We start from the raw sequence: 20,735 nt of genomic DNA on the forward strand, positions 1-20,735 counted from the left end.
ACCGTTCTGCATGTCTGACTTACTCTGTGGAATAAAGACCCGGTTGTTTGATTATGAAACAAGCGTACCATTATCTAACTTAGAGTACAGAATTTTGGGAAATCTTGAAAAAAAACTCAGCCATGTGAGACATGAGGGTGACAGTGGTGGGAGCATAATGGTAAACCTGCAAGTGAACTTCTGAGACCCATGGCATTCGCGATCCAGAAAAAGTGGAGCAGAAGAACAAAGTGGGTAAGTATGGCTACTCAGATGTCAGAATGTGCCCAGTTTGTCACGGACATTGGAGGCTGAAGGGTTTTTTTCCACTCCAACAATACATTTTGGAAGTGCGAACCCTGTGCTCAGTTGCCCAGAGCAGAGGGTTTAAGCATACCTGGGTGGTTTTCTGCTCATCTCTGGCAATTTATCATGAACTCCTGCCAGAGGAGTTTGGCTCTTTACACTAGATGTTGCAGACTCCTCAGGTAGCTCCTGTTCATCCAGCCATTGGTACAGCAGTGCCAGGTGTTGCCTTGACACGAGGAGGAGTTCTCCTTCAGCTGAGCCTAGTTCTACCAACCCTGCTTGTGATGTGGTCCCACCAAAGGAGCCCACGTCTTTCTTGAATTAAAACTTGCATAAACTTTATAAGAACTTTAGGCAACTGACAGCAAATTGCAGCTAGCCGAGAAGAAGAAACTAGCACTTATGGTCCATGTGGGTCCAGCAATAAAGTTTTTAAGTCATGATGGCACCTTATTAAAATCTTTTGTCAGTCAAAGACAAAAACAAAAGCTTAAGACCTTTTCACAAAGCATTTGTCCTCTGATGTTTGTATTTGACAGACTCCAGTTTATTCAGTATTTCTCTCTTTTTCTATTTTCTGCCTTCCTCAAATGGTGGCTCTTCCTCATGATTCCACTGTTCAACGCTCGGGCAGGTTCAGGGCTACAAGTTAATGCCCAGTGGATATTGCAGACCTCATCTCCGAGCAGCATTTCTCTCATGTTTTGTACAATTCTTGACTGGCCGCTTCTCTCCAGGTTAGACCAATAATTCCAAATACCATCAGATTTCTCACCTCCCAGTCCAAAACAAGACTGTAGCTCATTCTCCCTCTTAGCAGGAATGCTGCGGCAGCAGAATTCTTTGGGTAAGCATTCTGTGGGTTTCTTTTAAAAACCAAATTAGTCATATGCAGAGTATGTCTAGAGTGGAAAAAAGCCAAAGATAGAAGGCCCTTTTCAGATCTAGCTATGCCAGTTGAAGAAAATGATCTTTCCAGCTGCCTCTAACCCTTGCCAGAGGTTACAGCAAGCTGACCTGCTCATGAGGGAGTGTGCTTCAGGCAAAATGAGTGAAGTTGACTTAAGGTGCTTCAATATTTAGTCTGTGTTCACTCAGTTTATCCTGACTTGAATGGGTTTACGAGACTTCAGCAGGTTTATGAGTGCCCCCATGATGCTGAGCCACAGGTCAGAGGGGACAGTAATCTCTAGTGTGGGTAATAAGTCTCCAGCTAGGAGAGGGATATTAGTAGTAGCCTTTTCAGATGGCAGAGCAATATGCAAGACAGAACATGTTTCCACAGTTCTGGACTAACATAAATATTCTCTGTCATCAGTATAGCACCTTTCCCTCATCGGATTGCCCTAGCAGTATAAGCAACTTTATACAGTATCATCACATTTGCAGGCCCTGGTCCTCATGAGGGACTTCAACCACCCCAATATCTGCTGGAGGGACAACACTGCAGGACAGTAAGTAATCCAGGAGGTTCCGGGAGAGCATGAATGACAACTTCCTCCCCCAAGTGATAGAAGAGCCAATGAAGAGAAATGCTCTGCTGGACGTCATACTCACCAACAAAGAGGGGCTCATTGGGGATGTGAAGATCAAAGTCAGACTTGGCTGAAGAGCCCATGAGATGGTGGATCTTCAAGATGGCGTCTTCAAAGATCTGCTCAGAGAAGTCCCATGGGATAAGGCCCTAGAGGGAAGGGGGGCCCAAGAAAGCTGGATAATATTCAAGGATCATTTCCTCCAAGCTCAAGAGTGGCCCACCCCAACGATTTCCAAAAATGCCAGAAGGCCTGTGTGGATGAACAAATAGGTCCTAGCCCAACTCAAACACAAAAAAGGAAGCATACAGAGGGTGGAGGCAAGAATGGGTAACCTGGGAGGAATACGAAGACATTTTCCGAACATCTGGGGGACAAAGCTAGGAAAGACAAAGCCCAAATGCAACTGAAACTAGTGAGGGATGTCAAAGGCAACAAGAAGGGTTTCTGTAAGTACATAGGTGACAAAAGGAGAGCTAGGGAAAATGTGGGCCTATTTTTTACAAGACTGGGGACCTGGTGATACAGGACGTGGGAAAGGCTGAAGTACTGAATGCTGCCTTTGTCTCAGAACAAGACCGGCCTTCAGGAATCCCAGGTCCAAGAGACCAGGGGGAAAGGCTGGAACAACAAAGATGTACCCTTGCTGGAAGAGGATCAGGTCAGGGAATGCTTAAGCAAACTGGACATATAAAACTGGTCCACGGGCTACGACAGGATGCACATATGAGTGCTGAGGGAGCTGGCAGATGTCATTGCAAGACCATGCTCAATAATTATCTTTGTCCAATCACGATGACTGGGAGAAGTGCCCAAAGACGGGGGGAAAGCAAATGTCACTCCTGTCTTCAAGAAGGTCAAGAAGGAGCACCGAAAGAACTACAGGCTGGTCAGCCTCACTTTGAGCCTGAGAAGGTGATGGAGCAGCTAATCCTGGAGACCATTTCCAGGCACATTCAGGACAAGCAAATCATCAGGAGTAGTCAGCATGGCTTCACCAAGGGGAATACGTAGAAGGCTGAACTTTAATTTCTTCCAGATTATAAATAAATTAAAAAAATTAAAATCCTTTTATAAGAAATGGTCTCTGTGCTTAGTTCACAGGACGTTTCTCTTAAACTCTCAGTACATCCTAAGTAATTTAGCACAATACTAGTAGCTTTGATTTCAGGGGTGAAGGAGACTGTTAAGAAATGTCAAAGATTACCTTCCATTAGACTTGCCAGTTTGTAAACATGAAAGAAAACACACATGGCATTTGACTATGCCCTGATACTTGCTGATCACTCTAAGCAAAAAGCAGGTATGACAAGCGTTCTCATTTAAGTTGTAGTCATTACCTCATGCTTCATCCCTTCTGTTGATAGCAACCTTGTCACGCAGCCAAACAAACAACAACCAGCATAAACAAAATCGATCATTCTCGTTCTTATAGTACAGAAATGTACATAATAAAACCCATCAATTCCCACAGAGATACACTTTAAAACAGTTAAGTTGCAGCTATGAAAAAGAGATATAAAACAAAAACAGGCTAACAGCATCTAAAGCTATTCTGTTGAGATGTCTGCGGCTGTAAATGGGTTAGTTTGGCTTTTTGAGTTATAGTTTACAGACACATCTATACAAGATTATCGTTATGAGTTACTGTTGTGTATGTTTAATGGATTTTCCTGCTCTCTGGTACTGCACGTTTCTAGTCTGGAGTTTTGCTTCTTGCCAGATCTAATCAGCTAATGCTATGTTTTACGATATTTACTTGTTAGCTACTAAATTTTGAATTCTCAGACCAAGGAACGAAGGAGTGTGTGATACACATTTGATTTGATTATGTGAAAACTGTCTCTATTGTCATTTATTTGAGCTATAGGTATATTTGCCTTGTGAAAGTCAAGAGGCTTATGCTTCTCCTGCATCTCAGAGAAATATTTTAATATCCCTATTTAGATGCAATCTAAAGTATTTGAATGTGTTGCCTTAACTTTACATATTATTGCTTCTTGGTAGCCCTTACACAGCTTCTATTAGCCTACAACTAGTCTAGGGCCCTATCTTACAATCCTGTTTCATGCAAATAACCATTATCAACTGCTAATACATGTGAACTCTTCCTCACCCAGTGACTACCTTAATTGACAATGACATTATGAAAAAATCTGAAATAACACCTTTGAATAGCGTCTGCTTTTATTATTTTTTTTTAATTGTCTGCCACTCTTATTGAATACATGGCTATTGCCTAATAGGATCTATAAGCAGTTTGGTGGAAAACACCTTTCATTTTCATCACATTGGACTTTCAGTGACCGCAGGAATTGGAATTAGTAAGGTATCTTTGCTATGGCTCTGCTTAGTCACCCCTGAGAGGCAGCTCTTGAAACACCATCACCAACCTGAACTACGATTTGGGACAGTACAGTGATGAACTTAATATCAGACTTAGAAATGATCTCCAGGGTAAGTTCCCTGTACAGAGTTCACAAGATCAGGCTTAAATTGAGAAAGATAATTTGTATTGCACCATAAATTTAAATAAATAATACCTATGTCATCAAAATAGCAGACCACTTACATCACCTCTGTATAAGAACAGCAGTACCAGAGAAAACTGAGAAAATCTGATTTGGAGAGGTATAAACAGAGCTTTTGTGTGGTGCAAAGGACTGCTGGAAAAATTAGTGTGAAGGTAAAGGATGGAATTTCCGACGGGAGTCAAGCGACTTTTAGCACAGACTGCAGATAAGCAGCGCAGTGATAGTTTGATGTGGTTTTACTGTCAGTAACCAAAGACAGGCAAATACTAGCGCTGTGAAAATTTTATCCATCTTAGTAACTCGGTTCCTCTTTGTACTGCTTATCTCTCAAAAGCACGTATTAAAGTACCGCAAAATGCAACACATGACACTGATCAGCTTCAAACATCTGTTGTGTAGCACATGGAAATGCACTCCACGGAATTTCTAAGGAAAGCTGCCTTGTAAACACGCAGGAAAGCTTTACTGATTCTCTTCTGTAGGGAGTTAAATTCAACTAAAAATCACAATTTTTAAAAATCAGGAAAAATATATATGGAAAGAAGGAAGCAGCAGAAGCTTCCCCCCACCTCGCGCCTTCCTAAGCACAGGAGTATTTACATTCAACAGCAAACAGCTGCCTTTCCCATTGCCCCATCAATCACCCTACAGGGCCCGATAAGGGTATTTCAGTGACCGCTTCGCGAGCAGGGACGGAGCCCGGGAGCGATTCCCATCTCTCGGGTCCCCGCTGCCCACGCCAGCAGAGGCTGTCGGCATGTCAAGACGAAGCGTGGTCGTGCACCACCTCCTCCCACCCCGATTCCCGCGGAAAGGAGATTCAGGGGTGAGGTCGGGGCTGAGCTGCGGCCGGCATGGCTGGCAGTGAAGTGCTGCGCTACTACGTGTTTCACCAGTCAGAGAGTCAAGTTACAGCGTGATTCAGACGCATGGGGCAAAGCAAACCCAGGGTACGGCGTGAGCCGGCCGAGACTCGAAAGGTGATCAGCCCTGTCACCGCTACAAATTGAAACCATGATGTAAGCGGAGGAAGGGATGACAGCATTATTAATAAACGATGAGGTAGCATCTGCAGAGTAGACAAACCCGACTAATCAAAGTCGCGCTCCCTCTGCTGACCTTATCACTCGAGGTGAGCCAGCCAGAGGGTATAATCCCTTCTGACATTGCTTCCCTGTCCAAATTTCCAGGGCAGGCCCTAAATACAAGCGAAACAGATGCCTATTCTGGGCAGCCAATATTTTTCAAAGGCGCTTGAGAGGAACATCTGTAAATCCCTTGATCCCCTCACTATTTTGGAGATGGGCCAGGCTGCGGGCACAGCGCAGCTGCGTGGCAGGGTCAGCAGCATCGCCGCTCCCTGCGGCCAGCGCCATCGCACCCTACGCAGCTCACTGCTGGCCATCCACCGGATTCCAGGCGGTGTCTCTGATCTCTGAACTGAACTTTTATACCCCTACCATGCGTAATGCAACAATTCATTTCGTGATAAGCATTTGATATTTATATAACCGGAGATGAGAGAGAGGAAAAAAAAAAAATCTGTCAGAAATAGCTTTACAGATGAGTCTTCTCATTGTCTAACAAGCTTTTCATTGTTTTTAATTTTCATTTCTCTCCATGGTTCAGGGCACTTTGAAAAAAAAAAAAATCTATTCAGCAGTTTCCCACTCATAATTCAAGAAAGAGAGTCATGTATTATAATAGAGATAATTAGCTTTGACTGAAAATAATAAGCTTGGCACCAAATATCCCCCACTACTGCACAGAATAACCATTTATCGTCTTATATACTCTCCATCAAGCCTAATTACTGCAACAGTAATTACTAACCTGTTGAAAGAACAAAAGAAAATGCAGCTAGCTCTGCACTGAAATAAGGAGAACATTGTGGATTCTAATAAGAAGCTCTCGGTTGCCCCCTCTTAGAGCACATTTACTTGCCATTTAGACCCTGTCTCAACACATACGCTTGTAACCCCTAAAAAAGAAAATACATCCACAAATAGTCTGATTACAATGGTTAGGTCCCATCCGTCTGGGCCAAACGTCTGTTTGGTTGGACTGAAGGAATGACACTGATTTTTCGATTTCTGGGAAGTCAAGACAGCAGAGCCCGTCCCAGGCTGCGTGCTGTGACACCGCAGACTTCCATATGCTGGACAGCTTTACTTGCCTACTCTTCTGACCCACCAAACCTCTCCCTGGCTGTTATTCTCTCACACTCTTCTCACGAGATATGCTGCCAATCACACCGAAGTGTGACAGTAAAAAAATTAAACAAATGCAGCCCTCTGTGTTCAAAGAATAACATGTGCTTAAAGGGTTTGAAGTATAATCTCTATCTGCAGAAGTGTACTGTGTTTATTATAGCATTTCTCCCTAGTTCCACCCCTTCCCATTGCTTAAATTCACTTAGAGCATCACCTCTGACAGCTGAGTAAGCCCTGGAAAAAAGCAGCGAGTGGCAGGACCAACCCCTTTTGCTGCTGAAGGTATTCCCCAGGCCATAAAAGAACCTGTATTTGGGAGAGCTTGTACAGCTACCTGAGAAAGAAGAGGGAAGCGTCATTAGTTTCCTTATATCCTCTTCCATCCAGGCCCCTGAACAGGACCTATCCCTCTGTCTTTGCCAATAGGAGCTGAAGGAACCTGGTGCCTTCCAGACGCCATGAGTACTTTACAAAATCTGGACTGCCAAAGTTGTTATGCTCATTGAATCCAGGCACTGGAACAATGCCACGCAGCATATGCAAGCATTCACAGCTAATCAAGCCAGCTGAAATTTCGGATATTGAATATTCTCTGGGAAACTGTTCGAAATCAATCCACGGCATGTAAACAACACAACCCTCCCACCTCCAAAAGCCCCAACAAACTATACAGTATTTCATCACATAAATACAACCAAAAAATATAACCTAGAAAACCTCAGAACGACTAATCTGAAGCACTCAACAATCATGAGCTACACTCTGCCTCAAATAATGAGACTGGTTTAAATCAGGAGAGGTTTGGGGCTTTTTTCAAGTTCTTGACGTTTTGCCCCCTGCAAAAGCCTCAGGGTCATTACATTTCAGTGCTTTTTCACCAGAATGATGAGACCTAGAAATTGTCTTTTTTTCCCCCCACTTTTAAAATCAGTGCTTTTCTCCCCCTGTTGCACAGTCCCAGATGGCACAAGCTTTAAGGAGAATGCAACAAAGACTCCAAGGATCGCTTCCAACTGGTGTGGTCTCTTCCTCCAGTGGACATGCACTGCTAGAAGGCCTTCAAGTAACTAGCAGGGGGCTTCCCAAAATGATGAGAATTCCAACAAATGCAGAAACCATGACACTCCTGATTATCCCATGCTCAGTGAGAGGGGGATGATATATTTTCAAAATAAAGGGGAAATTTCATAGCCTAATGGCTACGTCATTGGTGGGTTTGGAGGCAGAGTGCAATAAAATCACCAATGTTTTCTACAGCCTTTGCTTGGCTACAAACGATACATCAATATATTATTAATAAAAGCAAACACATTTTTCCTCCCCAAAACCACATTACCTAAATGTAATTTGATTCTGTGTTTTAGCATCTCATTAGTAAATTTAAGAGATGCTTATAGCAGGACCGAAGCCTAGCAGCTACTTAGTTGTAAGTGAAAATTTAAAACATCAGTAATATTTTCTTGATGAAACAACTGAGAGGCATATCCGATCCCTACCTAACAACGAAAAGGCCTGAAAAAAGTTTTGGTATGGTGTTCACCATTTAGAATAACACAAAGTCAGGCCAGCGCATCAGAAGCTAATGGAATGACTCCATTTTGCCCAGCAATAAAATGTTCATTTATGAGGTCGTTCCGCCTGCCACCATAAATTTCTCCTGCTAACTGAAAAAAGAAAAACCCCAACAACTCAAAATCGCTTCAATGGGATTTTTTAAAAAAATTCAGTTTTCCCACCTTCCTGATTAATTTCTCGTTTAACCACTGAACCGCATTTCTCCCAGTTCTTTTCCAACCAGCGCTCCTCTGCAACGCACACAATATATTCGCTAATTGGACCACAAAAAAAAAAAGGAAAAAAAAAAAGAATTGATTGTGAGTTGCAGGCACTGCTCCATCTGGAGAATGGCTATATGGGTCTTCAAAGACAACAGGCCTTTAGTATGTCTAGGATTTATACAGTTTGACTTGGTACTCTTCCGGAAGCCTGCTTTCACAGACTCCAAACTAGTTGCTTTATCCTGCATGAGTCACAGTGAAAAAGCCCACTCAGGAAAAATATCCAAAGAAAACACCAGCAAACTAGTTAGTTGGAAGTAGGACAAGCCTATGCCAAAACCAGAAACTCAAACATATCCGAACTTTGGGAATATAGACCTTAACTTCAAATGTATTCCTCATGTCTACAACTGGTCTCAGAAGGCTAATTTGTGTAATTATTTCTACTTGTAATTATGTTGTTTGGTCACTAGTGCCTTTTGGCTGTTTTGATGCTTTCAGGAAAGGAAGTGGTTTCTGGAGACAAAGAGAAATGGAGCATAACTCATTCCATTTGGAAATGTTGCTTTCCTTACTAATAAATACTTCTTTAAGGGCTTTGGAGAGTCTCACCACCCGGATTCCCAGACACACTCCAAAGAAGTCACAAAAATGATTCTGACCTACCTCTATACGCGTATAAATCTGGCTTTTTGTTGAACAGAAGCTCCAAGACTCAAGACGATAAATTTACAAAGACTCTGCAGTTTTGCGTGCATCCAAACTTTTTGCCGAATCTAAAAGAGAGAGACACAAAATACAGGTTTTGTTTTCAACATGAGCACCCTTAGCATCTGACAATCTTTTGCCTGAATCTCCTCTTCAAGACTCATACCAACATCTCTGTTAAAAATCTCACAGCAACTCTTTTCAGAATAGGTGGATTATTGGATTATCTGATGCAAACACAGTTTTTACAACAGCCGTATTTTACAGGATGAGCCACACACGGGGAGTATGTTATAGACGACTTCTTATACAGAAGGGGCTGAGCAGCTCTTTTCATTCATCTCAAATTCTTCTTTCCCTTTTAGAAGACTTCATTAAGGATATAAGATTGGCTGCAAAGAGAAACGCATTACAAAGAACTTCTCCAAGATATAACTGCCTACACAGCTGATTCAACAGGACATACAAAACTGGATATGGAGAATATCCACACATCCTTATAGATGGAAATGAAAATTCTCACGTTCTCGGTTAATACAGATCTCTCTTTCAGAATATTTTTATTATTCAGTTTGGAACATCTTAACAATTTCACCCTTTTCTGGCTTTACAACTTACCCCACATGAAAAATGCAATGACTGGACATGTCTCTAGGATTTTATATGCATTCTTTTAAAAAACTTCAAATGTGGTCAGAGGTATTGTAAAACTGTCTCTGTGAACAGAGCCATCAGCTGGTCTGGAACTTCTTAGTCACAATAAAAAAAATAACCAAGTGAATTAACATTTGCCTTTGTGAGATTCTATGCTATGTACAAATAGTGCGCTACAGCCTTTCTTTATCAGGTAGATTCCCACCGCGTATAATTTGGCTTTGGCAATGCTTGGCTGCTGCTGGTCACCTGATCTATATTCACTCATTCTCTTCCTCTCCTGAAGAAAAGGTCAAACGTTGAAGTCCTTGCTCAGGTATTCAGACTGCTGCATCTTTCTTGACTCAACGCCACAGCCTGACTGATGCCTTTTGCTTTAAATGCATCTTAAGGCAAAATCTGAACCTAAACAAGAACTGATCAGTATGTAAGGAAACTACGCCATCCCACCAGTTTCTCTAAAGAGCAACATACAGTTTTCTTCCATTCTGCTTTGCTGTTTTAACCACAAAGTATTACAATTTTTGCCCACATATTTGCCGGATAATTAAAGTCCTATTTCTGCTGTAATCCACACGAGACTCCCAGGCTCCATGCTCCTCCTAGTACTGCAAACATCTCATCCTCTGTCCTTTTCCAGTCTCTTTGCCCAGATAGGTCTATTTAGCCAAAATCTTGAAATCACTCCCTCCTCCTTGGCACTAAAGGTATCTCCCGCAGGGAATGCCCCAGAGATTAACATCAAGAGTATATAGATATAACAAGGTCTTTAAGTTTCCCTGCTCTAAACAATACCGCAGCGGTCTGAAACAGGTATAAGGGTTTCCATTGTCCTCTGTGAAAATGTTTAATGCCGTCCCTTCTCTCCTCCAAATGAGAAATCATGTGTTGCTTGAAGTTTGACTAGTCATGCCCTAAAGCAAACATATCTTCCTCGATTAATACGCCTACATCAGCCAAGAAAGCCTGGCTTCTTTCACTGGCACTCCTTGGCTTCCAAGTGTCCTGAATGAATCATTTTTCTTATTTCATGTTGGAGTAACTATGGATCTGCAGCTCCTTCGCCTTTAGCTGTCAGTTCAGACATAAGGTCAGCTCTACACAAAATGACCAAAACTCCTGTGTCCATCAGGTCCACCAAAACATTTTAAAAACTCACATATCTGGGTCCTTTTCTCAGTCACCAATTAACTTTTGCATTTACAGGTTGGTTTCATCTGAACCAGATAACAAACCCCTCCCCCACAAATCACTGTCAATAGTGTAATATCTAATTAGAAGCCTGTAAGCTTCCACAGTTCAGTGTACACAGTGTCTTTGTTCAAAGCCTGGGCTGCTGCGGCACAGAAAAGGAATTAACACCTCTTCTCCCATGACAGAGTGGTTGCTTCAGGCTAATACTGACCAACACTAAACACAGTCAAGTAGTGTAGCTTGTAATGAGTAAACAACTGCAGTGCTGCCAGTCCTACAACTTTCCTATAGAGGAACATCCAGGAAAACTATTTTATATCTCCTACAAATACCATTTTGAAGGTATGTTTCTCACTTGTGCCAGAATATCCCAGTCATACAGCAATAAGTCCTGAGAAAGCTCCATAGACTTTTTCACAGCTATACAAATTTAGAGTCTTAATAGGTATTAAAAACTGAGTGCATGAAGGAAGCATAAAGCAGAGAGAAGCATTCTGAGACCCACAGGTGGGTGAGGCTGGTTTGCTACACATGGCGTGTGTGCGACTTTACATAGGGGTTCCTAGAGATGAAGTTACCGGAGCTCTGTATTGCGTGTGCAGTATTCTTGAAAAACCAGATTTGTTGTAACAGGGATAAAAATTTAGTTTACATCTCTCTGTCAGTGGGTCTTCAACTCCAGTGTACCAAAGACTTCTCTGAAAACAGAAATTCTGAGTCCAACTCATATGAATATGTTGGGAAACTTTTCCATGAGATCACCGAAGACTTAGATGCTATGATGTAAGATTCCCACACACAGCTTCTGGTCAGAATGATGCCCATCCTGCTCTGGCTATATTGGCTTTTGTGACTTTGGTGAAAGGGGAAAATGATGTGTGCTACGGCCTCCTTTCCCTGCACCACCTCACAACCTTTTGCATGCTTCTTCCAGTCAGAGGGAATGCAGCTCTGCCCAGCAGAAACAGGACCATGTGGCTGGAGAGGCGGCAACCCAAAGGATTACCCACCTTCTACTGGCTGTGAGCGCGCCTGTGGTGTGCTAAGCCAAAGCCCACCCAGAAGTCTCTCGATGGAACCGCGTTAACCCCAAACCCTGCCTGTCCCTCTCCGAGCCAAGCATAAAACACTGCTTCCAAACAGGGCTTGTTCCACCCATGAAGTTGAAATAAGCAGCATTAGAAAACGGATCCATCTGGAACTGAGAGCGCCGAAACATTGGTTTTGTACTTTTCTTGATCCCTCGGGTATCTGGGACTTCTGATGCATCAAGAAAGAAACTGGGTACTTTAAGCAGCCTTTTAACCCACTGGCTAGATGGGGCGGGGGTCGAAATGGAAGCCGCCTAACAACAAAATCTGTGAACTCTGACCTTCTGTCTGAAGATGAAAGCTGAGCTAGATGATTTTTCTACAGATGTCATTAAGGCAGCTTTTAAGGCTACCCTGTTTGAACTCTCGCTTGCACTTTCAGTACCGTAAACAACCGCCGGAAGGAGAGTTAAGCGAGTGGAAGTCCAAAAAAATAAGGAGCATTTTCAGCAGTGGAGAATATTGATCATAGTGAGAAACCATTTGTACCCCGAAGGGCCATCAGCTGTCACTATTTCCCTGGCTCTGGAGCCATAGTTAGGTGCCTAATAGGATTTAATTAACATATTCATTAATAGGTGGGTGGAGCTGTGTCAGCCTCAACAGATAGGGAACACTGACATCAAAATAGACTAATTAACATAATTTGAACCTGTCTAAACTCACAATTGATAGCAAACACAGAAATTGCGGCATCATATCAGAGAACTGGCATAAAATTAATTTTATTCATGCTTCCAATGAGTGGCCAGAAACAAGTATGCAATATTACCTGAAGTGGTCAGTTAATGATTAATTAGTGCATAGGAACAGTGGCTAATCAATGAAAGGCTTATTCCATTTTGAACTCACGGTCCTCTGAAACAGTTTGAATCTTATCTAAAACAGTTCTGGATGGTCTTTTCATCCTCAGAAGCATCTGTAGACAGCTTGTGGCAATGCCTTCCACAGCCTTAAGATGTATTATATAAGGCTGCGTCGCTTAAATCAGCTTCAAATTTCCTGCATTCAGTTGTCTCTTCGTGTGATTAGAAAAAAATAAGTAGCTCCATTCAAGTCACGCTTTTATACCATTCATTAATTCATCATCAAAAAGCTGAAATTTGGTTGTAGACATGGCCTAAATTCAGAGAGATCCCAATTCAGAGAGATCTGCTCATAGACAGATCCACTTTTTCCTTCTACTGAGCTCCCAGTTGCCTGACAATGCCCCAGGGAACGGCAGGTCCTACTAGAAACATTTTGCTACAGCAGATACCACATAATTTCATCTTGTAAGTCCACTGTTAGGATGAGCACATAAAAAAAAAAAAAAAAAAAAAGATTTCAGTCTGAAAACAGCAATTAAAACAGAAAAGCTGCTAGTATCAGATCCTGTGAAGGAGCAGTGGAAAGGAAAGGAGAGAGAAAATGGGCCCGAAGTGAGATCCTAGCAAATGGGAATGAAATCTCACTTGCTGGCACGTGCTTCAGTAAACAGGTTGCATACTACGCTCTGCTTCCCCACCACACTCCAATTCAAACGCTGCTCACATACGGAGTGTGAATGTTCATGTTCAAATCCCATAAGGTTTTTATTTCCTTTGCTTATTGACAAAACAGTAAAAACACTATGTTGAACAATTTTGCTACAAGAAAACAGCAGTTTGTCAGAACGATGGAATAAGGCATCCCTCAATGGAGAAAACCACAACGCTATTAGGCAGTGGAATGTAACAGAGATAGTTCATTATATGGATACTGAGAGATTGCATTATTTTCTCTTAAAAGGTAGCATTTATACTAGTTATACAGTATTACAGGCATACAAAAATTACTTGAAAAGGGAGCAGAGAATGATGTTGAGAGGTTAAGTGGGGTGTTCCCCTTTATCTGCTCAGACAATACAAAGCAAGCTGATACTCAAGGAAACTGAAAGGCAGTGAATTTACCAACAACAAAAGGAATTTTTTTTTATTCAGTGCATGATAAATAAGCTATGAAACTTGCAGTCTTGAGACGTTATTAAAGCCAAGAGCTTATCGAGATTCAAAATGAGATTTTTGTATATGCACACAATAGACAAACTGGCAGTAGCTCAGAGTGGTAGGTTCTTTAGAAAATTTCCAACAAGACCTAGAAGCTAAAGTTCTACCTTCAAAATCGATTTAAGCACACGGTGATTACACTCGTATGATTAAACCCTGCTTCCATAATTGAATTCATCATTCAAGACTGTGCTGGTGCCAAGAGCCTCTTAACTGGAACTTACCCTACTCTTGTCCTGCCTCTCTGGGTGGTGAATCCAGCTAGCATTCATCTGTCTGCTCCTGGTTTTCTATGAAGACATAATTTATGGTGCCTACATCTATGTAACCTCAGGGGGCATGACTGAGGTGGTTATTCACTGGTAAATTCTTCTCCAAGATACAAGTCCTAGACTCCTATAGAGGCCAGAAAGAACTGTGGTTGAAGGCAGAACTTGGCCTCCCAGATGCGGTGGCAATAGGCTCTGCATGTATGAAGGGCCTTAAAGGCCATTCTGGATTCTTGTCTTCATTTTTCAACTGCTTTGAAGGAGAAGGGCAAAATATTACCATGCACAAAATTATCATAAAGTGAGATGGGACCTGAATTAGGCAGGGAATTCAGCAAGTATCCAATTCACCAATGAATGCAGCTTGCACTATTCCCAAGTATTTGCAAATGTATGTTGAGCTCACCAGCTAGTTTCATCTAGCAATGGGTATCTTATTTGGGTAAACTATTCAGGAAAGTTACTCATAATTACCCCATTTATAAACTACCCAAGCAATCTGGATAATGCATTTGTCTGGCTAAGAACAACAGATCCCATGTTTGGGAGCATCCCTTTGCCACTATCCTCCCAGCTGTTGCCACTGTGCTGGGGTACCCTCAAACTCTCCTCTACTTTGCACAAATAAGCATTCACTAGCAGAGGAACCTAGGTACTTCCCCCCTTGCAGAGAAGGGCCCTAACTATCAGGTTGCTTTAATCTCCCACCAGTTCAATTCTCTGCCTCTGCTCCAGGTAGCAGAATCTGGAGCTCTCCTGAAGCCTCTTGGTTTAGCTACTTAAAAACATTTAACTGCTTATTGGGACTAGAGGACAGACCGACAGCTTAGCCAGTGGCTCAGGTGCCAAGGGATGTGTGTTTAAGTTTCTGTTCTTGCTCCACCAAAGGCTGTTTATGCAAATTTGGAAAAGATAACGAACGTACCCCTTCACCCAGCAATGCCTAATAGCATGGTAGCACTGGTAAAAAAAAAATAGGAATTCAAAGCCTCTTACAGAATGGAGGAAAATCTGAAATTCAGTCTGTGATGAGATCCTGATTTGGACAAAGCTCTGAGGTGGACATGCCTAGGTCTTCTCTTGCAGCAAGCTCCCCAACAAAGCCAAAAAGAATTTCAACTGAGAGAAAGCAGACTTCTTGAGATTACAAACTACAGAAGTTTTCTAAACAGAGAAAACTCAAAGCAACTTATATACCTCTCTGCAGCCGGCCCACTGTGCACATACAGGCAGGTCCTTGGTTACACTTTTTGCCGGGACTTGCGCTTTTCCAGGCTTAGGATTTCATAACAGGAGCTCAGTGTGAGATTTCCCTAGACAATACTGTCAAGATCACTACTTGCCTGAATCCATATCATGTACTCAGGGTCAAACAAAACACATCCGTCTGCTGTTGCTGCAGGAATGGAAATGTGTTCCCTTGCAATTGGTCATAAAAGAACTTCTTTTTCTATTACAGACAGAGCCTCTCACCCAGAAATAGGAAGGGGTTCCTTCTTGTAACCACCTGTTCCCTCTAAAATGTCAACTGGGTCAGGAAGTGTTGAAGGATAGTAACAAGCAAGCCTCTTCCCCCTCCCCTGTTTCTTGAATAACTACCATAATTTTCACCTAAGCAGAGGAAGTTACTTTTATTCCTCCATATTCACTACAGTATGTTCACGGCCATACAGAAAGTACCTAGTTGATTCTTGTCATACAGTTTACAGAAACAAAAAGAAAACTCCCTTTCACAAAAAGACAGAAGTAGTAGCAGTAAGATGACAGCGATGCTTCTGCAAGAGCATCAGTTTGGGGTCATCATCTCACCACTAAAAAGGTAATTGTCAGAGCACTTACACAAAGAATTAGTCCACATGCTGTCATCTCAGCGTCATGCACACTAGCTTTTTTCATGTAGACAACCCCAATGCAAAGTTAATTCTCTGATCATCTCTTGAACAACCAGAAAAAAAAAGTTTATTTATCCAACTAAGAAGCCACTGGCCCTGCTGAAGTCAAAGCTGAGGCGTTATCTCTTTGTGCTGAGGCTAAACTGAGGGCCTTTTCTCTGTCAAAGTGACTACAGAAAACAGAGTAATGCTACTTATTTGTATCCCAGTGCTGCTAATGGGTTTAATCAATGATTGTTCATGCATTGTTTTGAAGATGTAAGTATTCTTCTGAAAGTCTGTATCCATCTCTGTTGGCAGACTATTTTCAGCACTGAGATCACTTCAAAATAGCTACATGAAATTCAATGCAACAAGGCTAGAGAAAAGTGAACGTGATTATCTGCTGAGCATACATATAAGGAGAGTAAATGGTTTAGACATAGGTGCTTATGAGACAGATTCCGTTTGCTGCTCAGAATGATAACAACATTTTGGCAAAATATGGAGATTTGCCAGAAAGGGTAGCAGCAATGCTGTATTGTTTGACGTTTTTATAATGTCCCCCCCCGGCCCCCGCCACTAAACGTGCTTGCCTTGACTGAATAACCTCTAATCTGCATTTATATTCTTGTATCTTTATCTATTATGCATTACATGCACATGAAGCCAAGTTTCTGATCATACAGGGATGCTATTTAGAGTACACAAAACTTCCCTGGAGGGTTTCCATTTAGAGAGAGAAGCAGATTATCGTAACTCTCATGCAATGGTAAAAAGACTACAAAAGGCTCAGCTATTTCCACTGCAGAGTATCAATGTCATTCATGTGTCCCTATTTTAATATATTCAAGTACAGCAGCAGTCCTCCACGAAGAACTGGGAACGGGTTTCCAAGAACATCAGGTAGGAAATAGCTTTTGTTCTCTCTCCTGCTGTTGTCCAATTTAAACAGCAAAGAACTTCAGACCAAAATTTACAATCGTCTGTTATTCAGCTCACCTGCAGTACTACAATTAGCGACTTCAGAAGGTTACATGCTGCCTTTCATTTTCAGCATGCTTGGTCTGCACTGAGGGATAAAAAAGGGCAATATAATTAAACGATACAGTAATAATTGTACAGAGCAAAACAAAGGGGAGGAACTCAACTAAAGGAAAAATGTAAAAAACATTTTTTCCATGTAAACTCACGCTGCTTACCAATTTCCCTCAGGACTGAACAGCAAATCGTAACAAAACACAGGTAACAGAGTCACGCTGAAGCACTTGTGACTGGCTTTTGGCAAGGGATGGGGAGCAGAAGGAAAGTGCATGTGGGGGAGAGTTTCTGAATTCTGCTGGGTCTTATCCTTTGACACTTAATGCTGTGTCATTTATGGGGACACACTTGCATGTTGGGTTCTCCCTATGGCCCAGATGGGAAGCACTCCAAGGGGAGTTTGTTCCAGTAAGGAGAACACTTAGACTAAGTACCTCTGTATATAGCCAGATGGAAGCATAACTCTTCAGACTGCAGGGTTGAAATTAATTCCTCTGGGACTCCATTAGTATCCCTGGAGTGACACCAAAGATAACTCTTTCTTTTTTTCTTTCATAAGAAATAACTGGTTTGCCATAATACACTTAAAGGATATACCACATTAGCCTTCTCTTTTGTATTTTCATTGGGTGCTGCTCACTTTTCTTCAAGGAGATTGCATCCAGTTGGACACAATATGTCAAACTGATCCACTCCTATCACCGACTTCATAAAATGACTTGTAAATAAGCATTCTTTATTGATTTCTATTGGTCAGTCTCTTACCAAAATGGGTTAGCAGTCATGCCTCATTCAAGCTCTGACATTAAAGCAAGCTCGTTAGTTCAACCAGCAACGATAAAATCTCTGCCTCGCAAGAACTTCCAAGTCTGTGGAACTGCTAGCAAAAGTGGTCACTGGAGGTCAAAAGCTGATGCCACCAAACGAGGACTGCTCAGATAGCACAAGGCTGTCCCAATATAAATTTGCAGATATGATGAACTAAAGTAAACAAAAGATCAGAACGAACTGTCTTCCTACCTCTCCAGTTGATTCCTTCCCAGTTAAACCAAAGCACTGATGTCCACAGAAAGAGTCAGAAAAACTAAAATGATCAGTTAAAGGTCCTGTGCCCATATATTTCATGAAAGAGCAAATGGTTTGTGCCTTTTCTCAACACTGACAAAAGGAGGGAGGCAACTACAAGCCTTATTTCTTGCAGCCCTGTTGAAATGTCTTGTGCTTTACTGAGCTAATGGGTATAAGCAAAGAAGAGGGGAGAGGTCTGTGCAAAAGGACTTTGGTTTTCCCTTCTGCTGTGTCACCAGCCTCGTCCCAACAAGCTACAAGTCCTCTCAGTCGGGAGAGTACATTTTGTCATCTCAGCTTGTGCGGACAGTGCAGCCATAATAAATTGGTCCAACAATGTGTTCTTATCTACAGACAAGTAGGAAATAAATTAAAAAAAGGATTTGGGGAGGTGATGGGGCAAGCACTCAGTGCTGTCATCACATATGCTATGATTGGCCACCAGCAACCCAGACAATTGGATTTGTTGCAATGCGAAATGACACTGGCTCCTAGCACTTACAAACAAAAAGGCTTGTGACTCTCTCCAGCATACTGGCCATGGCTCATCTTCTGCAATGGTGGAAATTGAGATCTTCCACAACTACTGCTTTCCCTTAAGGCCCAGAATTTAATCGATGCTTAACTTCTGGCTGTCAGGTACTCCTCACAGTATCATCCACATCAAAGTCCATTTGCCTTTGCTTCTCTGCAGTTACCCTACACTCCATCAGGATGAGATGACACACCAGGACACCCACTAAGGCTGCATTCTTGTGGTACGCTGGAAAGGTAGTCTTTGTTGGTCACTCATTTCGTGGCTTCTCCATGGCCTGGAAGGAAAGGCAGGGCAGGATGCTCTGACCTATGAAGAGGATCCCCTCCATCGTCTGCCTCTATGACTGAAGTGACTGAGGGGGACATCTTGCTCTTGGATCATCATCCCTGACTGCAGAGAGTCACAGGTGATGAGAAGCTTGCTGCTTGCCACCCTGCCAAAGGAGCCATGCAGCTGCAGAAAACACTGGCATGCCTTTCGAGATGGCCCAGCAGGTCAGGTTCTGTCTCTTCCCTTAATGAACACGGCTTTTGATATTTTAAAAAATTTGAACTAGCACCATACAGTGGCTGGCATGAGCCCAGCCTCTTCTATCTTTGCTGGTATTTGTTCACATTTCTACTAGGAGTTTCTCCCAGGAGTAGAGCCACAGAGCAGGACACAGTCATCACAAATACACAAAGACCTTGGTCCCCACTAAGCCTCGGCTGCAGTCCTCTGTGCTGATGCACACTAAGCATGTCTTTGTAGATCATCGCCTTGGAGATGTCAGGGCTGATGAGATACTTCTGGAGACATTTTTTACTGGTTGGGGAAGTAGGACCTTGGTGGGAGGTGGAGAATATGCTGATACAACAGCACCAGAAAACTCTACAGCACTTTGGAAGGGCTTCTTTCCCTCACCAGGCACTATCTGGGCTATCATAGGTGCCTGTATGAGGAGGTGGCCAAAATCAGAGGCTGAAAATAACCCCACTGTCCTCGTGCCAAAGAACATGTGCCAGGACAGTTTGTCACAAAACTTACAAACAATTCTTCCATTTTCTTCTCCCCATTTTCCTTCATTCTCCTTCATTTTCCTTCTCTTAGCACCTCTGTAAAAATGGAAGTTTTCCCAACATTTCAGATGTAGAAATCACAAAACATTGCTTCTGAATCATGCAGTTCCCCTTAATCCCTGTAAATGATGGTATAGTTGGGAAGAGAATCTTGACATTTGGACTCCAGGTCCCAGACTTTAAACATATCAAAACATTTTCTCTCCTTATTTAAAAAAGCAGAGACAGAACAAATGTTAGAGATCCAATTCTCCACTGCACAGCGGTACATAAGGGGGCTAACATGTTACTGGTCTAGAATAGTCAGTGCAAAATGATGGAAAAGGAAACACCTGGTACCTAATGAGATGTTACAAGCTTGTATTTGCAATGAAAGTACACAAATTCAAGAGGAAAACAGACTCATGCAGCCTGAAGTCAGGAAAATCCAACGAGCGGTGGATTGCTCTTTAGGCCTTCAACATCAATAGGACTATTCATGCTCTTAAATTTTACATGTGTATTTTAGCACCTGGCTGAATTAAAGCCTCAGATAGCAAATCAGGAGATTTCTGCTTGTTTTCAGCCTGCAGAAAAGACAACGCATTTTGAGATCTGCACTCATTATCCTAGTTTATAATCTCCTTAATATCAAAAGTTCCACAAAGATACATTTTGTTCCCTAGAGCTCCCCAGAAATCAGCTAAACATATGGACTGCTTGCTTACACCTACTACAGAAGGCTGAGTATTGAGGATTTATATATTTTAGTCTATGTGGTGTAAATATGTATAAATTTATATTGTGTTAATTTATGGCATACACTACAGAAGGTTTTGCGTGAGCTACATTGCATTCCTTCCCACGTTTCTGCTGAAATATTCATCTT

General features: G+C 42.2%; 1 protein-coding gene across 1 annotated transcript in view; it reads right to left on the minus strand.

Moving 5' to 3' along the window:
- ATXN1 (ataxin 1) overlaps positions 1-20,735 on the minus strand; it is a 371,277-nt gene that overhangs the window by 259,534 nt on the left and 91,008 nt on the right. The window contains exon 5 of the mRNA XM_074575863.1: positions 9,015-9,124. The gene's annotated coding sequence lies outside the window, so the exon portion shown is untranslated. The remainder of the gene's footprint in view (positions 1-9,014; positions 9,125-20,735) is intronic.

This window comes from Larus michahellis, chromosome 2, assembly GCF_964199755.1.
Source record: "Larus michahellis chromosome 2, bLarMic1.1, whole genome shotgun sequence".
In the NCBI taxonomy this organism is placed as follows: domain Eukaryota; kingdom Metazoa; phylum Chordata; class Aves; order Charadriiformes; family Laridae; genus Larus; species Larus michahellis.